Source organism: Oryctolagus cuniculus, chromosome 13 (genome assembly GCF_051225735.1).
Source record: "Oryctolagus cuniculus isolate XC-2025 breed Fujian yellow rabbit chromosome 13, ASM5122573v1, whole genome shotgun sequence".
Classification (NCBI taxonomy): Eukaryota; Metazoa; Chordata; class Mammalia; order Lagomorpha; family Leporidae; genus Oryctolagus; species Oryctolagus cuniculus.
Genome location: NC_142879.1, coordinates 3,372,216 through 3,387,122, shown reverse-complemented (window position 1 = coordinate 3,387,122; position 14,907 = coordinate 3,372,216). Strand labels below are relative to the sequence as shown.

The window sequence follows — 14,907 nt, the reverse complement described above, 5'->3', positions numbered from 1 at the left end:
TTCTTTGCTGTACTTGCTGGTTCAGGCTTCCAGTTTAAGCACCAACTGATATGGAAAGGAGCACACAAGACAAGCTGGGATTCAGTTCTAGCTCCATCCCTTATCAGCAATGTCACCCTAGATAAACAGCTTCACAGAATCCCAGCTTTCTCAGTGGTAAAATGGACACATAACAGTCTTCTTGGGATGCTACTTGAGGGGCACTTCAAAATGATCATGGGAGAATGGAATTAAAAGGAAAATTCTGATGTAAAAATTTTGGAAACCCATGCATAGGTTTTCATACTATGTAGTATCAGAAGTCCTTGAAGCCCTCCTTAGACGCATGGATTCCCAAAGTTCTTTAAAGTGGCTCCTCTCTTAATTCCACTTCCCATGAATGTTCTGAAGTGTCCTCATATGAGGATTAAATAAGATGCCACATATGAAGAGCCTGGTTCACAAGAAGTGCCCAGTGAGTGTGAGCGTCTTAGTTTTTCCCTTCTTCCTCCTTAGCACCTTGAGCGCAGTTGGCCTTGATCAGTTTTCAAGACAAGGAGCGCAGTCCCCGGGCTCTGCACCTGCTCTGCCTTGCTGTGCGTGCACACCTGCTGCCGGCGCTCAGCGATCCTTCTCTGCCCCATCACTCGGCCAGGCAGCGTGGAGAATGCATACGTCCTCCAAAGCACTTCCTGCCTCCTGTCTGACAGAGAAGACGCCCATGCAGTGAAGCCGTGTGCTGGGCGGCAGTGGGAAGAGCTTCCTGAAGGGCGGCGTGGGTGCTCATCCTTAGCGGATGTGTGCTTGGATACAAGGAGCCTAAGCGATGCAGCGGCAGAGGCAGAGGGTTGCAGCCATCCTTACAGTAACTACTGTTCATCAGTCACCCGCGAGGTCAGAAAGCAGTCCACGGGCTTCCAAGGCACAGCTCCATTCTGTTATCATGAGAGACTGCGGGGGGAGTCTGAGCTTCATTCCCGCTGCCCCCCGCCAGCACTGCTCAGGGACCTCCTTGCCTTTGCTTGGCCCACCCTGGGGCTAGTGTGATGGTCACTGTGCCACGTGCAGCCCTTCGGCACGGCACGTATTTAACGTAGATGTTCTCCTCGGTGTTTTTCCCTTTCTTCATTAGCATGGGGAGCCAGCGCTGGCTTTCCTTGCTCCAGGGGAGACGGGTGGCGTGGCTCCTTGTGTTTCATTTTGATTTTTCCACAAGTCCCTGGAAGAGGTTCTGTGAGGCAGTCGGGCAGCTCTGAGGACAGAGGGAGTGTCTGTGAGGGAAACTTGGCAAAGAGTTCGTCTCTGGATAGAACAAAATACAATAAAGGCCCTGGTGGGGAGAGGAGACAGGTCCTGTGGATTCCAACATCCCCAGGGGAGGAGGGCTGGGGAGAGAGCTGCTGCCAAAGGGCTTGGCCAATCAAACACAGGCGCACAGCCAAGGCCGGTGCCCTGTGGAGTGCAGAGGTAGTGATGGGGAAGAACCAGCGTCCAGGCCACTCTTCCACTTGGCTCTGAAATCACGATCGGACCTCTTTGAGGTTCAAATTCCTCACAGACAGAGACGATGATCAAGGGGAACACCGGTTATATCCACAGCCTGGGGCTCGGGACAGACAAAGCACTCGGCACCGATGAGTTTCACATTCCCTGTCAAGGATGCAGCCGTGTCCCATGTAGCGTGTCACCTGCAGGCTCTGTCGGTGCGGGTCTCTCGGCAGAGACGGGCTGTCAGGCTCGGCTTTGATCTGTGTTATCTGGGAACAATCCTGGATGTATCCTCCGAAGGGGAAGACTGGAGCACTAGCGGCTGAGTGAGCACACCGGGTCGCCCACAGCGTGCGTGCACAGTCTGCCCCAGCACCACCTTCTGGCCTCTCCAGTGATTCCTCTTGAGACCAGGCATCTTTTTGTTTGAGGACTAAGTGCCTTTTAGGCATTCGAGAATAATTTTTGATCAATCCTTTAACATTATTCATGCAGTCAGTTTTCATTCTGATTCTGATTGGAAGGCCGCTCTGCTTGTCATGAAAGCATGGACCTTCTGTGTGGAAACGTTCATTGGCTCAACTATAGCCAGGCCTTGCAGTCAGCATTCTGATGTTTAGTGACTCATTCTTACAAACCTTCTTATACTACATAATGGTTACTTTTTAAAAATGAATGAATGAAGGGCCGGCGCCATGGCTCACTTGGTTAATCCTCCGTCAGCCCCGCCGGCATCCCACATGGGCGCCGGGTTCTAGTCCCAGCTGCTCCTCTTCCAGTCCAGCTCTCTGCTGTGGCCCGGGAGGGCAGTGGAGGATGGCCCAAGTGCTTGGGCCCTGCACCCGCATGGGAGACCAGGAAAAGCACCTGGCTTCAGATTGGCGCAGCGGCCATTGAGGGGTGAACCAACAGAAGGAAGATCTTTCTGTGTCTCACTGTCTGTAACTCTACCTGCCAAATAAATTAAAAAAAAAAAAAAAAAAAGAATGAATGAACGAATTTGAGAGCTGGAAGGCCAGGCAGCTCCCATTTGCTGGTTCACTTCCCAAATGCCCACAACAGCTAGGAACCGGGAACTCCGTCCAGGCTCCCACATAGCAGGAGCCCAATCACTCCCACTATCACTGTGCGTCCCAGGCTCCGCCTCTGCAGAAAGTGAGTCAGGATCCTGAGCTGGGAACGGAACCCAGGTACTCTCACATGTCCCAGGCTCCGCCTCTGCAGAAAGTGAGTCAGGAACCTGAGCTGGGAACTGAACCCAGGTACTCTCACATGTCCCAGGCTCCGCCTCTGCAGAAAGTGAGTCAGGAACCTGAGCTGGGAACTGAACCCAGGTACTCTCACATGTGACACTGCATCTTAACCGGTGTCCTGGCCGCTAGGTTAAATGTCCACTCCTTGTTTTATTTTAAGAATTCCTTCCCCTCAATAACAATTTTCAATAGGGCAAAAACTCCACGGGTTGACTTAATCTCAAAATAACAAACTTGTTGCAGGACCTCAGCCTCCTTGCCTGAGGCATGGCGAGCCTGGGTGCCCCACAGGTTGGGGAGAAAGTAGGTATTCATTTGTCAAGTGCAGAGCAAGGAGGATGGCGGCTACGGCTGAGCTCCTGGACTCCCAGAAGGGTTAAGGGCTGGGCTTCAACTCACCTGCAGGCCCCCGGTTGGTCTGCAGTGCTTGTGGTCCTCCTCTGGTCTGTGAAGGGAGGGCCACTGTGATCTTTCCGGAATTCGGAAGGTAGCAAACTGGGCTCTGGCCAGGCTGGGGGCCATGTGCAGGCAGCCGTGAGCTTATTTGCTGAGGGCTTTGGATTCCTGTTAAAACAAAGAACAAAACCCCTCTTGATGCCGGCGCTGCGGCTCACTTGGTTAATCCTCTGCCTGCTGCGCTGGCATCCCATATGGGTGCTGCGTTCTAACCCCAGTTGCTCCTCTTCTCCCAGTTGCTCCTCTTCTCCCAGTTGCTCCTCTTCCAGTCCAGCTCTCTGCTGTGGCCCGGGAGGGCAGTGGAGGATGGCCCAAGTGCTTGGGCCCCTGCACCTACGTGGGAGACCAGGAGGAAGCACCTGGCTTTGGATTGGCGTAGCTCTGGCCATAGTGGCCATTTGGGGGGTGAACCAATGGAAGGAAGATCTCTCTCACTGTCTAACTCTGTCAAATAAAAATAAAAAATATAAAAAAAAAAAAACCTTGGAAGGGCCTACCATCATGAGGTTGTGTATGCAGGACATAAATGACTCATGGGTCCGGTGATCGGGGACCCTGGGGGCTGACTGGACCCCCCTACCTCCTCCCTCGATTTAGTGAGTGCCTCTTGACTCGGGATGTGCAGTCATCAAAGCAGGGCTGAGGGAGGGAGACTGGGAGCCCAGGGGCCGAGGCATCCGTAAGGCGCCTTGCAGGGGCTCCACTCACACGCCACACTTGGATTAAGTTCCACCAGGATGACCAGCTTTTAGGGGCGAAGATCCAGGATGTTTGAACTTGGAGTATACAAACGGCAATTATGCGATCAACTGAAGTCATGATGAATCACACACAGATTTCAGGGTCCATGGTGAGGTTCAGCGGCGCTTCCTCTTGCTGTTCATAAATCTCCTATTCATGATAGAGGGCTAAAAGCTAGGATATCTCATTATCTAAACAGTCACATTTTTGCAAATGGGTAACAGTCTATTTTTGATCTGCCATGTGATTTATTCTGAAAGCCACCATTTTGAGTGGATTATAACAGGAAGAATTAGGTAAACTCAGATTTTAAATAAGGTTTTCAGACTGCGGCCAGCATTTCATTCTGTGCTGAAACTTCCTTAAAGCTGTGTTTGGCTTAACATTTTTTTTATAAGAATTAAGTTGCTTTTCATTAATCAAATAAGAGTTTCTGTGAGAGCCCCCAGCTCTGAGAAGCAGATTTGCAAATGGCTGAATATAAAAGAGTGTTTTGCAATGGGCACCCCCTGCGGGCCAGGATCCTGTGCTGGCGATGGCTCCAGGTGGGCCGGGGTGGGGGGTGGGGTGGCAGGGAGCTTCGCAGCCTCCAGGGTGGTCTGCACGGGCTGTGCCTCCAGGACTGCCACAGGTGTGTGTGGAAAGCCCACATGGGCCCTGTGTAGGCGGAACCACACTCTGCATAACTGCAGGGAGTAGCCTCAAATTCCAGCTTCCTAAGGTCATGGGCTGACCTCATGTTGTCAGTGGTTGAAGCAAACAGAGCCCTGGCCTCCTGCACTGGTCTCCTGCCCCTCCAGCCACAGTGCTACCTGCTTCCTGGGTAGGATGGCCCAGGAGGAATTCAGGCAGATACTGGAAACACTGAAGAATCTCTGCTTTCTTGGAATGCATATGGTTTTTATGGCTGGTTTCCATTTCTTTTTTTCCCTAGCATACTTTCTTTGGGTGAAATTATGTGTTCATGACATCATATACTTATTATCTGGCCATTAGGTTAGAACTGCTGTATTAATTCAGCTAAGTAAGATAAACTCTACCTTAGCTATGGCTTAGAGAACACAGTACCTCGTATTTAAATAACACAGCTTGCAAACCAATTCCACGTGCACGTTGTGTTTTGCTCTGTCTGGGTCCACGTTTCCCAGAATTTCCCTCACTGCATAGTTCTAGGTTGGTGGGGGTCAGGAGACCTTCCGCCCAGGACTGGAAGGTGGAAGCCACAGTGGCCATGCATTTGTATATTCAGTTAACAAGTGTGAGTCACACCGTGGTGCTGGGTCTGCTGGCCCATTTTGTTGGCAGAGACAGAGCTGGGCATGTCCAACTCCCACTGGACCCTTGGCTTCTACTCCCAGCCAAGGGCATGCTTAGTTCCTAACGCAGGGCCCCTCCTGTAGACACTTGCATCCCCATGGCTGGAGGCAGGAAGAGGCCAGCACGGGTTCCAGCTGGCCACTGCTCTCCCTCACTTTGCCCTGCTGCCTGCAGGCTCAACAAGAGATGTGGCAACAGCAGCAGAAAGTGCACCACTTACCCAGTACCCACCACTGTGAGGCCAGCTCTCTGTGATGACCTGCCGCACACACACAGCTTCCGAGAGGCTTTGCTTCTCCAACCAAGCCATGACTGGCACAACTGCTACTGGGTGCCTGGCAGTGGATAAGCCAGAATTTCTTTCCTAGGAAAGTGTGGATCACAAGGATTGACACAGGAATGATCTGTGTTGATGCAACCCATTTGTTCATAGATGAGCTGGCAGGAAACCAAGAAAGAATGCTTTACCGACGCTGATGGCCTTCCAGAGCTCTTCTCCTACATATTTATAGTCTGTTCCTGGTGGTAGTTCCAGGGGAGGACCATTCTACAGGAAGAGAAATTCTCTTCTGAATCTGATAGACACAAGATCCATGGATATGCTCCCGTAATCCTCTTAAAAAGGTTCATTTTTACTTACCCTCCCCCATTGTTCTGCCTTTCAAGTATCTTCTTTCTGATGTTTTACTCCTCAAATGCCTGCAACAGGCCAGGCGGGAGCTGGAACTCCATCCTGGTCGCCCATGTGGGCGGCGGAGACTCAAGGACTTGAGCCACAGTCTGCTTTCTCCCAGGAATGCGCATTAGCATGAAGCTGGATCAGAAGTGGAGCACCAGAACTAAACCAGGCACTCCCACATAGCATGCAGGTGTCCCGACTGCGGCTTCACTACTCTGAATGTTGGCTTTTCTGTCTGTGGAATTCCCCTGAACACGCTGTAAAGTTCTGAGTGGTCCAAAGTCACTTTTGAGGACTATACGCAACCACAGGTCAAGACTTTTGCACGGTGGACAAAGGCTTTGCCATGGACCGCTGCACCCAGTGGTGTCTGCACGTCTCACCTCTTGTCTTGCTTGAACGCCCCGACAGTGGGGCTGTGCTTGCTTCATCGTTGTTCCAACGTGACCCGAGGTAACGATGGATGCCCGAGGCACATCTCCACTGCCGATGCACCACTCCTACTCCGCTGTCCCTCGTGTCCTCTCTTCTGGGATGTGCAGTGGGTAAAGCAGGCCACCATGCGAGACGAGGAGGAGGAGCACTGCCGTGTGGGGCAATGTCTGAGGGCAGGATCCCTTGTGAGCAGACCGCGGGAGGCCTGGTCAGTGCAGTTTTCACTGCACGCCAGCGGATGGCACCCTTGGAACACATAAATGTGCTGGGTGCGCTCTTTGGGAAGGCGGCAGAGCTGGCCTCTCCTTCCCCAGGGTGCTGTCCCCAGAGACAGCGTCAGTACCAGCACAGAGCCCAGCAAGCTGCAGGCTCCCCCAGGGTGGAACGGGGAACTGAGGAAAGTCAGTGGTGCTCCTGATGGACGGAATCTGGACAAGGCCTCCCTGAACCACACGTTAAACCATGTCCTTCGGCTGCCTGCAGGGAAGCAGAGTGGGACACTCGTGCACAGGAACTGGTGCGGAGGCAGGCATCGCACTTCCGTTTCTGCAGTTCATGCTTTGTTAAAAAATCACTCGTTCAAAAGCAAAGCAAAGATTTTGTTGTGCAGAATCTCAGAGAGTGTACTCTTTGTTCCCTGAGTTGTTTGTCCTGTTTTTTTCACATGGAAATTTCTGTTCTGAAAACAGTACTGGGGCTGGCGCAGTGGCTCAACGGGTTAAAGTCTGTAATGCCGGCATCCCATATGGGTGTTGGTTGGAGTCCCGGTTGCTCTACTTTCTTTTTTTTTTTTTATCTTTTATTTAATGAATATAAATTTCCAAAGTACAGCTTATAGATTACAATGGCTTACCCCCCCATAACTTCACTCCCACCTGCTCCCTCTCCCCTTCCATTCACATCAAGATTCATTTTCAATTCTCTTTATATACAGATCAGTTTAGCATATATTAAGTAAAGATTTCAACAGTTTGCACCCACATAGAAACACAAAGTGAAAAATACTGTTTGAGTACTCCTTATAGCATTAAATCACAATGTACCGCACATTAAGGACAGAGATCCTACTTGAGGAGTTAAGTGCACAGTGACTCCTGTTGTTGACTTCACAAATTGACACTCTTGTTTATGGCATCAGTAATCACCCTAGGCTCTTGCCATGAGTTGCCAAGGCTATGGAAGCCTTTTGAGTTCACCGACTCGGATCATATTTAGACAAGGTCGTAGTGGAGGTTCTCTCCTCCCTTCAGAGAAAGGTACCTCCTTCTTTAATGACCTGTTCTTTCCACTGGGGTCTCACTCGTGGACATCTTTCACTTAGGTGTGTGTGTGTGTTTTTTTTTTTTTTTTTTTTTTTTTGCCATAGTGTCTTGGCTTTCCATGCCTGAAATACTCTCATGGGCTTTTCAGCTGGATCCGCATGCCTTAAGGGCTGATTCTGAGGCCAGAGTGCTGTTTAGGACATCTGCCATTCTATGAGTCTGTTGTGTATCTCACTTCCTATGTTGGATCATTCTCTCCCTTTTTTATTCTATCAGCTAGTATTTGCAGACACTAATCTTGTTTATGTGCTCCCTTTGGCTCTTAGTCCTATCATTATGACCAATTGTGAACAGAAATTGATCACTTGGACTAGTGAGATGGCATTGGTACATGCCACCTTGATGGGATTGAATTGGAATCCCCTGGTATGTTTCTAACTCTACCGTTTGGGGCAAGTCAGCTTGAGCATGTCCCAAATTGCACATTTCTTCCCTCTCTTATTCCCACTCTTATATTTAACAGCAATCACTTTTCAATTAAATTTCAACACTTAAGAATAACTGTGTATTGATTATAGTATTCAACCAAAAGTATTAAGTAGAACAAAAAAAATACTAAGAGGGATAATGTATTAAGTTGTTCATCAACAGTCAGGGCAAGGGCTGATCAAGTCACTGTTTCTCATAGTGTTCATTTCACTTCAAAGGTTTCCCCTTTGGTGCTCAGTTAGTTGTCACCGATCAGGGAGAACATATGATATTTGTCCCTTTGGGACTGGCTTAGTTCACTTAACATGTTTTCCAGATTCCTCCATCTTGTTGCAAATGACTGGGTTTCATTGTTTTTGACTGCTGTATAGTATTCTATAGAGTACATGTCCCATAATTTCTTTCTCCAGTCTACTGTTGATGGGCATTTGGGTTGGTTCCAGGTCTTAGCTATTGTGAATTGAACTGCAATAAACATTAATGTGCAGACAGCTTGTTTGCCAATTTAATTTCCTTTGGGTAAATTCCAAGGAGTGGGATGGCTGGGTTGAATGGTAGGGTTATATTCAGGTTTCTGAGGAATCTCCAGACTGACTTCCATAGTGGCTTGACCAGTTTGCATTCCCACCAACAGTGGGTTAGTGTCCCTTTTTCCCCACATCCTTGCCAGCATCTGTTGTTGGTAGATTTCTGAATGTGAGCCATTCTAACTGGGGTGAGGTGAAACCTCATTGTGGTTTTGATTTGCATTTCCCTGATTGCTAGTGATCTTGAACATTTTTTCACGTGTGTGTTGGCCATTTGGATTTCCTCTTTTGAAAAATCTCTATTGAGGTCCTTGGCCCATCTCTTAAGTGGGTTGTTTGTTTTGATGTTGTGGAGTTTCTTGATCTCCTTGTAGATTCTGGTTATCAACCCTTTATCTGTTGCATAGTTTGCATATGTTTTTTCCCATTCTGTTGGTTGTCTCTTCACTTTCCTGACTGTATCTTTTGAAATACAGAAACTTCTCAATTTGATGCAATCCCAAATGTTAATTTTGGCTTTGACTGCCTGTGCTTCTGGGGTCTTTTCCAAGAAGTATTTGCCGGTACCTATATCTTCCAGGGTTTTTCCAATGCTCTCTAATAATTTGAAGGTGTCGGGTCATAGATTTAAGTCTTTAATCCATGTTGAGTGAATTTTTGTGTAAGGTGAAAGGTAGGGGTCTTGCTTCATGATTCTGCACGTGGAAATCCAATTTTCCCAGCACCATTTATTGAATAGACTGTCCTTACTCCAGGGATTGGTTTTGGATCCTTGATCAAATATAAATTGGCTGTAGATGTTTGGATTGATTTCTGGTGTTTCTATTCTGTTCCATTGGTCTATCCATCTGTTTCTGTACCAGTACCATGCTGTTTTGATAACAACTTCCCTGTAGTATGTCCTGAAAGCTGGTATTGTGATGCCTCTGGCTTTTTTTTTTGTTGTACACGATTGCTTTAGCTATTCGAGGTCTCCTGTGTCTCCATATGGATTTCAGCATCATTGTTTCCAGATCTGAGAAGAAGGTCTTCGGTATCTTGATTGGTATTGCATTGAATGTATAAATTGCTTTTGGGAGAATGGACATTTTTTTTTTTGACAGGCAGAGTGGACAGTGAGAGAGACAGAGAGAAAGGTCTTCCTTTGCCGTTGGTTCACACTACAATGGCCGTCGCGGCTGGCGCACCGCGCTGATCCGAAGCCAGGAGCCAGGTGCTTCTCCTGGTCTCCCATGGGGTGCAGGGCCCAAGCACTTGGGCCATCCTCCACTGCATTCCCTGGCCACAGCAGAGAGCTGGACTGGAAGAGGGGCAACTGGGACAGAATCCAGCACCCCAACCGGGACTAGAACCCGGTGTGCTGGCGCCGTGAGGTGGAGGATTAGCTTGAGAATGGACATTTAATGATATTGATTCTTCCAATCCATGAGCATGGAAGATTTTTCCATTTCTTGGTATATTCTTCTATTTCTTTCTTTAAGGTTTTGTAATTTTCATTGTAGAGATCTTTAACATCCTTGGTTAAGTTTATTCCAAGGTATTTGATTGTTTTTGTAGCTATTGTGAATGGGATTGATCTTAGAAGTTCTTCCTCAGCCATGGCATTGTCTGTGTATACAAAGGCTGTTGATTTTTGTGCATTGATTTTATATCCTGCTACTTTGCCAAACTCTTCTATGAGTTCCAATAGTCTCTTAGTAGAGTTCTTTGGGTCCCCTAAATAAAGAATCATATCATCTGCAAAGAGGGATAGTTTGAGTTCTTCCTTCCCAATTTGTATCCCTTTAATTTCTTTTTCTTGCCTAATAGCTCTGGCTAAAACTTCCAGAACTATATTGAATAGCAGTGGTGAGAGTGGGCATCCCTGTCTGGTACCAGATCTCAGTGGAAATGCTTCCAACTTTTCCCCATTCAATAGGATGTTGGCCGTGGGTTTTTCATAAATTGCTTTGATTGTATTGAGGAATGTTCCTTCCATACCCAGTTTGCTTAGAGTTTTCATCATGAAAGGGTGTTGTATTTTATCAAATGCTTTCTTGGCGTCTATTGAGATAATCATATGGTTTTTCTTCTGCAGTCTGTTAATGTGGTGTATCACATTGATTGATTTGCGAACATTGAACCATCCCTGCATACCAGGGATAAATCCCACTTGGTCTGGGTGGATGATCTTTCTGATGTGTTGTTGCATTCTGCTCTACTTTCTATCTGGCTCTCTGCTATGACCTGGGAAGGCAGTGGAAGATGGCCCAAGTCCTTAGGCCCCTGCCCCCACATGGGAGGCCCAGAGGAAGCTCCTGGTTTCGGATCAGCTCAGCTCTGGTCATTGTGGTCATTTGGGGAGTGAACCAGCAGAATGGAAGACCTCTCTCTCTAACTATCTTTCAAATGAATAAAATAATTCTTAAAAAAAAAAAGAGTACTAAAAAAATTCTCTGAAATGTTTTGCTCTCCCTGTGTCCAAGTGGCCTCTCATTCGGACACTAATGCATCTTCATAGTTGGAACACTTACCACACACATCACTGTGTGTTAGGTGTTGAATAGGTCCTCGGCTATGGTGATAAATAAAATACACACAATTTCCCAAGAGAAAACTAACAAGTAGTTTTAAGAGAACTCATAAAAAAAGAAGTTGGCGGCCGGCGCCGTGGCTCAGTAGGCTAATCCTCCGCCTTGCGGCGCCGGCACATCGGGTTCTAGTCCTGGTCGGGGCGCCAGATTCTGTCCCGGTTGCCCCTCTTCCAGTGCAGCTCTCTGCTGTGGCCAGGGAGTGCAGTGGAGGATGGCCCAAGTCCTTGGGCCCTGCACCCCATGGGAGACCAGGAGAAGCACCTGGCTCCTGCCATCGGATCAGCGCGGTGCGCCGGCTGCAGCATGCTGGCTGTGGTGGCCATTGGAGGGTGAATCAATGGCAAAGGAAGACCTTTCTCTCTCTCTCTGTCCACTCTGCCTGTCAAAAAAAAAAAAAAAGTTGGCTTCAAAATTCTTTGTCTGATTTCTAGTTTATAGGTACACTTACAAATCAACTCACCATACAAACAGTTTATATTTAATGAAGGTAATTAATTATTATGGTATTAATTATTATGAAGCTGCCAAGTACTTCCCCCCTGAAGTGCTAATTGGTACAACCTGTTCTCAGAAATCTCAGGAGTCACAATTTTTGACCTAGAAGCTCCACGTCATTCACCCTGAGTGGAAGGGCGGCCACTTGGAGCACGGCACACAGCTCCCTCCTAAGGCAGGACTGCATGGGCGTCTACACTCCTGTACAACAGTGGTCGTTGTACTTTTTACTTGAACTTCATGGTTAGTGGTTCATTAAGCCTGTGACCATAAAGTAAATTGAAATTATATTACAGCAAAAATTAAAGGAAAAAAATGAAAGAAGGAAACAGGGGGAGGGAGAGAAGTATAGTTATCTTCTCAGAATTTATGGAATATATGAAATTATTCTGTATATTAATACAATTTAAAACAGTACTACTTCTCATTCGTTCTCATTCTCAGCTGCCGGAGCAAGTTTCTCTGCTACCTGGGAATACAGATTTTATATATATAATGAAATATATTCATAGAGTGCAATCAGATCATTTGAGTTGTGGTTTATTTCCAGGTAAAATAAAAAAATTGCAAGCTATAACACTGACTTGATAATGTCAGGTTAGTAAGTTTTATTCTTGCTTTAATCTTACTTAATAGCAAGCAAGTACTTAAGACATTTGCCTGGCTATGGAATAATGTTCAGAATGCTGCCAAATTCTCTGTTTCTTTCCACAGTTCTTTCACAATTGCTGCTACTTTTGATCTCAGCCCAGCAGCGAGAATCCTCACGAAGCCAAGCCTCTCCAGGCAGCAGCTGCACATACTGACCACGCTGGCCGTTCCGTGGCCAGGTTCAGATTTTACCTGAGATGCAGTGGTTGGGCAACCCCAGTTTCTCAAGGGAATCACATTTCTGAGCCAGACAGCTCTGGATTTCTGGTGTTGGTGAGTTCACCTGCAGTGCCCTGGACCCTTTGCTAAGTGCCTGGCATGTTCTCATGCAATCGGCATGAGACTAAAACGCATGGGACTTCACCATCAGGAATAAAGGCATTGCTCATTTTGCTTAATGGAAAATAAATGAATCCCACCAAACTGAATGATAATCCTTTCCTAAACACTTCTCAATTTGGGACGAGGACCAAATTCCCAGAGTTGTTCTCATAGAGTTCATACACTGCAAGACTCTCAAACTCTTGTTTCACGTTACTTGGAAATAAAGTCCCAAACTTCCAAACTGAATTTATAGGCATCTCCACGTTTTGGGAACTGCTGCACCCAGGAGCCATTCTCCTTTCCCAAAGTGACCTTTTTCACCTGGCCCTTGCCCCTTGCCCCTCCTTGCTGTGCATGCAGAGGTCAAGAACCAAAGGTAACCTGGCTTTGCTCCAGGCGCGACCACTCACCATCCATATTAAGTCTGGGCAGGTGAGTGTTTTATGCCTCTGGCCCTGTAAATTGGGAATAAATGGCAGTTACCTAAATTGAGGTTGTCAAAGAAATCGTTAACTAACTTAGGTAACATGAGGGGTGTTCAGAAAGTTCACAGAAATGAATACTATCAAAAACAATGCATGGGGGCTGGTGCTGTGGCACAGCTGGTAAAGCCACTGCCTGTGGTGCCAGCATCCCATAGGGGTGCTGGTTGAGTCCTGGCTGCTCCACTTCCAATCCAGCTGTCTGCTACGTCCTAGGAAAGCAGTGGAGGATGGCCCAAGTCCTTGGGTTCCTGCACCCCCATGGGAGACCAAGAAGAATCTCCTGGCATTAGAACGGTTCAGCTCCCGCCATTGCAGCCATCTGGGGAGCGACCTAGAGGATGGAAGACCTTTCTCTCTACCTCTCTGTAACTCTGCCTTTCAAATAAATAATTTTTTAAAAAAAACATGGATTTCAAAATTTTTGTGCCAAAAAAATCTTTGAATTCAAATTTCCAGAAACCTTTTAAAGTCCCCCACATGTGAAGCATGTAGAAATGGCCGATTCAATAAGGGTGAGCTGATGTTACTGTGATTCCGCTTGAATGAATGCAGTTGCCTCATTCCCATGGTCCCCTTCAGTCCTCGCTCTCTGCCCTCTGCATGCCCCCACTGTGCCCTGCTCTTTTCCTTTTAGCTCTTACATGAAGTGATGTCATGTGGGAAAGAAGACTGGCTTTGAGGCGAGCTGGAACAGACCTGTGTGTGTAAGGAGACTTTGAAAAGGTTATGGAAAATGGAATGAAAAGTTTATTTTGGTGCAAAGAAAAATGGAAATCCATGCAGTTTTCCACAATATAAGTTTCCATAAACTTTTTATGGCCCTCATATACATGGGTTTTAACATCTTTTACATCAAAATAACATAATTCCATTTCCTTTTCCACCATCATCACACAGTGCTGACTTCTTACTCTTTTCTGCATTGACGATTCCAGACACCTAAAGAATACTCCTTAGGGTCCCAAGCTACTGATTCTCAAAGACCCCACGTGGAAAGTCTGGTTTTCAAGGCAGAAGATAAAGGCCACACCTGCACCTCATTTTTCCCTGCTGGCCCCAGAGAAGTTCCTTCCCAGGCTGACTCACTACATTGCATTGCAGAAGTCAGGTCCCATGCTCAGCATATAACACCTTTCTCCCAAGGTGTTTCTGCACAAGAAGGATGTGAGTTCACTGTGTTGGAATCTGCTTGTCCTAGACTTGATCCTAGTCTGCTGAATGCTTGGTGGTAACCACCAGAGGGATGTGACACACAGCCAAGCATGAACCTCGCATGCTGCACCTCTTACTGCAGGTCCTGTCGTCCACACGCTGCAAATGCTATCAATATGCACAGTCCCGCCCTTCACTGGGTACCAAGATCACTCTTTTCAGGCTCTGGACTCACTGGGAGATGAGGGTGTGAGAGGCATGACTGAGCCTGCACACATAAGAGCCACATGGCAGAAAGAGGAAGCATTCATAGTACAATGATAACAGCTGCCATAGCAAAAAATAAATAAAAAACCAACAAATATTTCCACAAATTCCAAAACATCAAATGTACAAATCCAAGAAACAAGAATAAGGAAGATGACCCCAAAAGAACATGACACTTCAATACTAGATTGTGAAGATGATGAGATAGAAGAAATGCAAGCAATGGAACTCAAAAATTTGATCATAAGATTACATAGAAGTAATCAAAAGCAAATGCATGAACTACTGAAATCCATACAGGATATAAAAGAAAATTTCTCCCATGAAATTGAGA

General features: G+C 47.0%; 1 long non-coding RNA gene across 7 annotated transcripts in view; it reads left to right on the top strand.

The window, feature by feature from the left end:
* The window catches only part of LOC149122464 (uncharacterized), a 64,457-nt gene extending 50,926 nt beyond the window's left edge, over positions 1-13,531 (top strand). Inside the window, exons 3-4 of one of the 7 annotated variants that reach the window (XR_016219439.1) lie at positions 12,409-12,618; positions 13,350-13,531. This is a non-coding gene — a long non-coding RNA (uncharacterized LOC149122464). Of the gene's footprint in view, positions 1-495; positions 2,105-12,408; positions 13,099-13,299; positions 13,315-13,349 lie in introns of those variants that run through there. The other 6 variants (XR_016219437.1, XR_016219440.1, XR_016219441.1 and 3 more) reach the window with 6 other exon arrangements.
* The last annotated feature ends 1,376 nt before the right edge of the window (positions 13,532-14,907 follow it).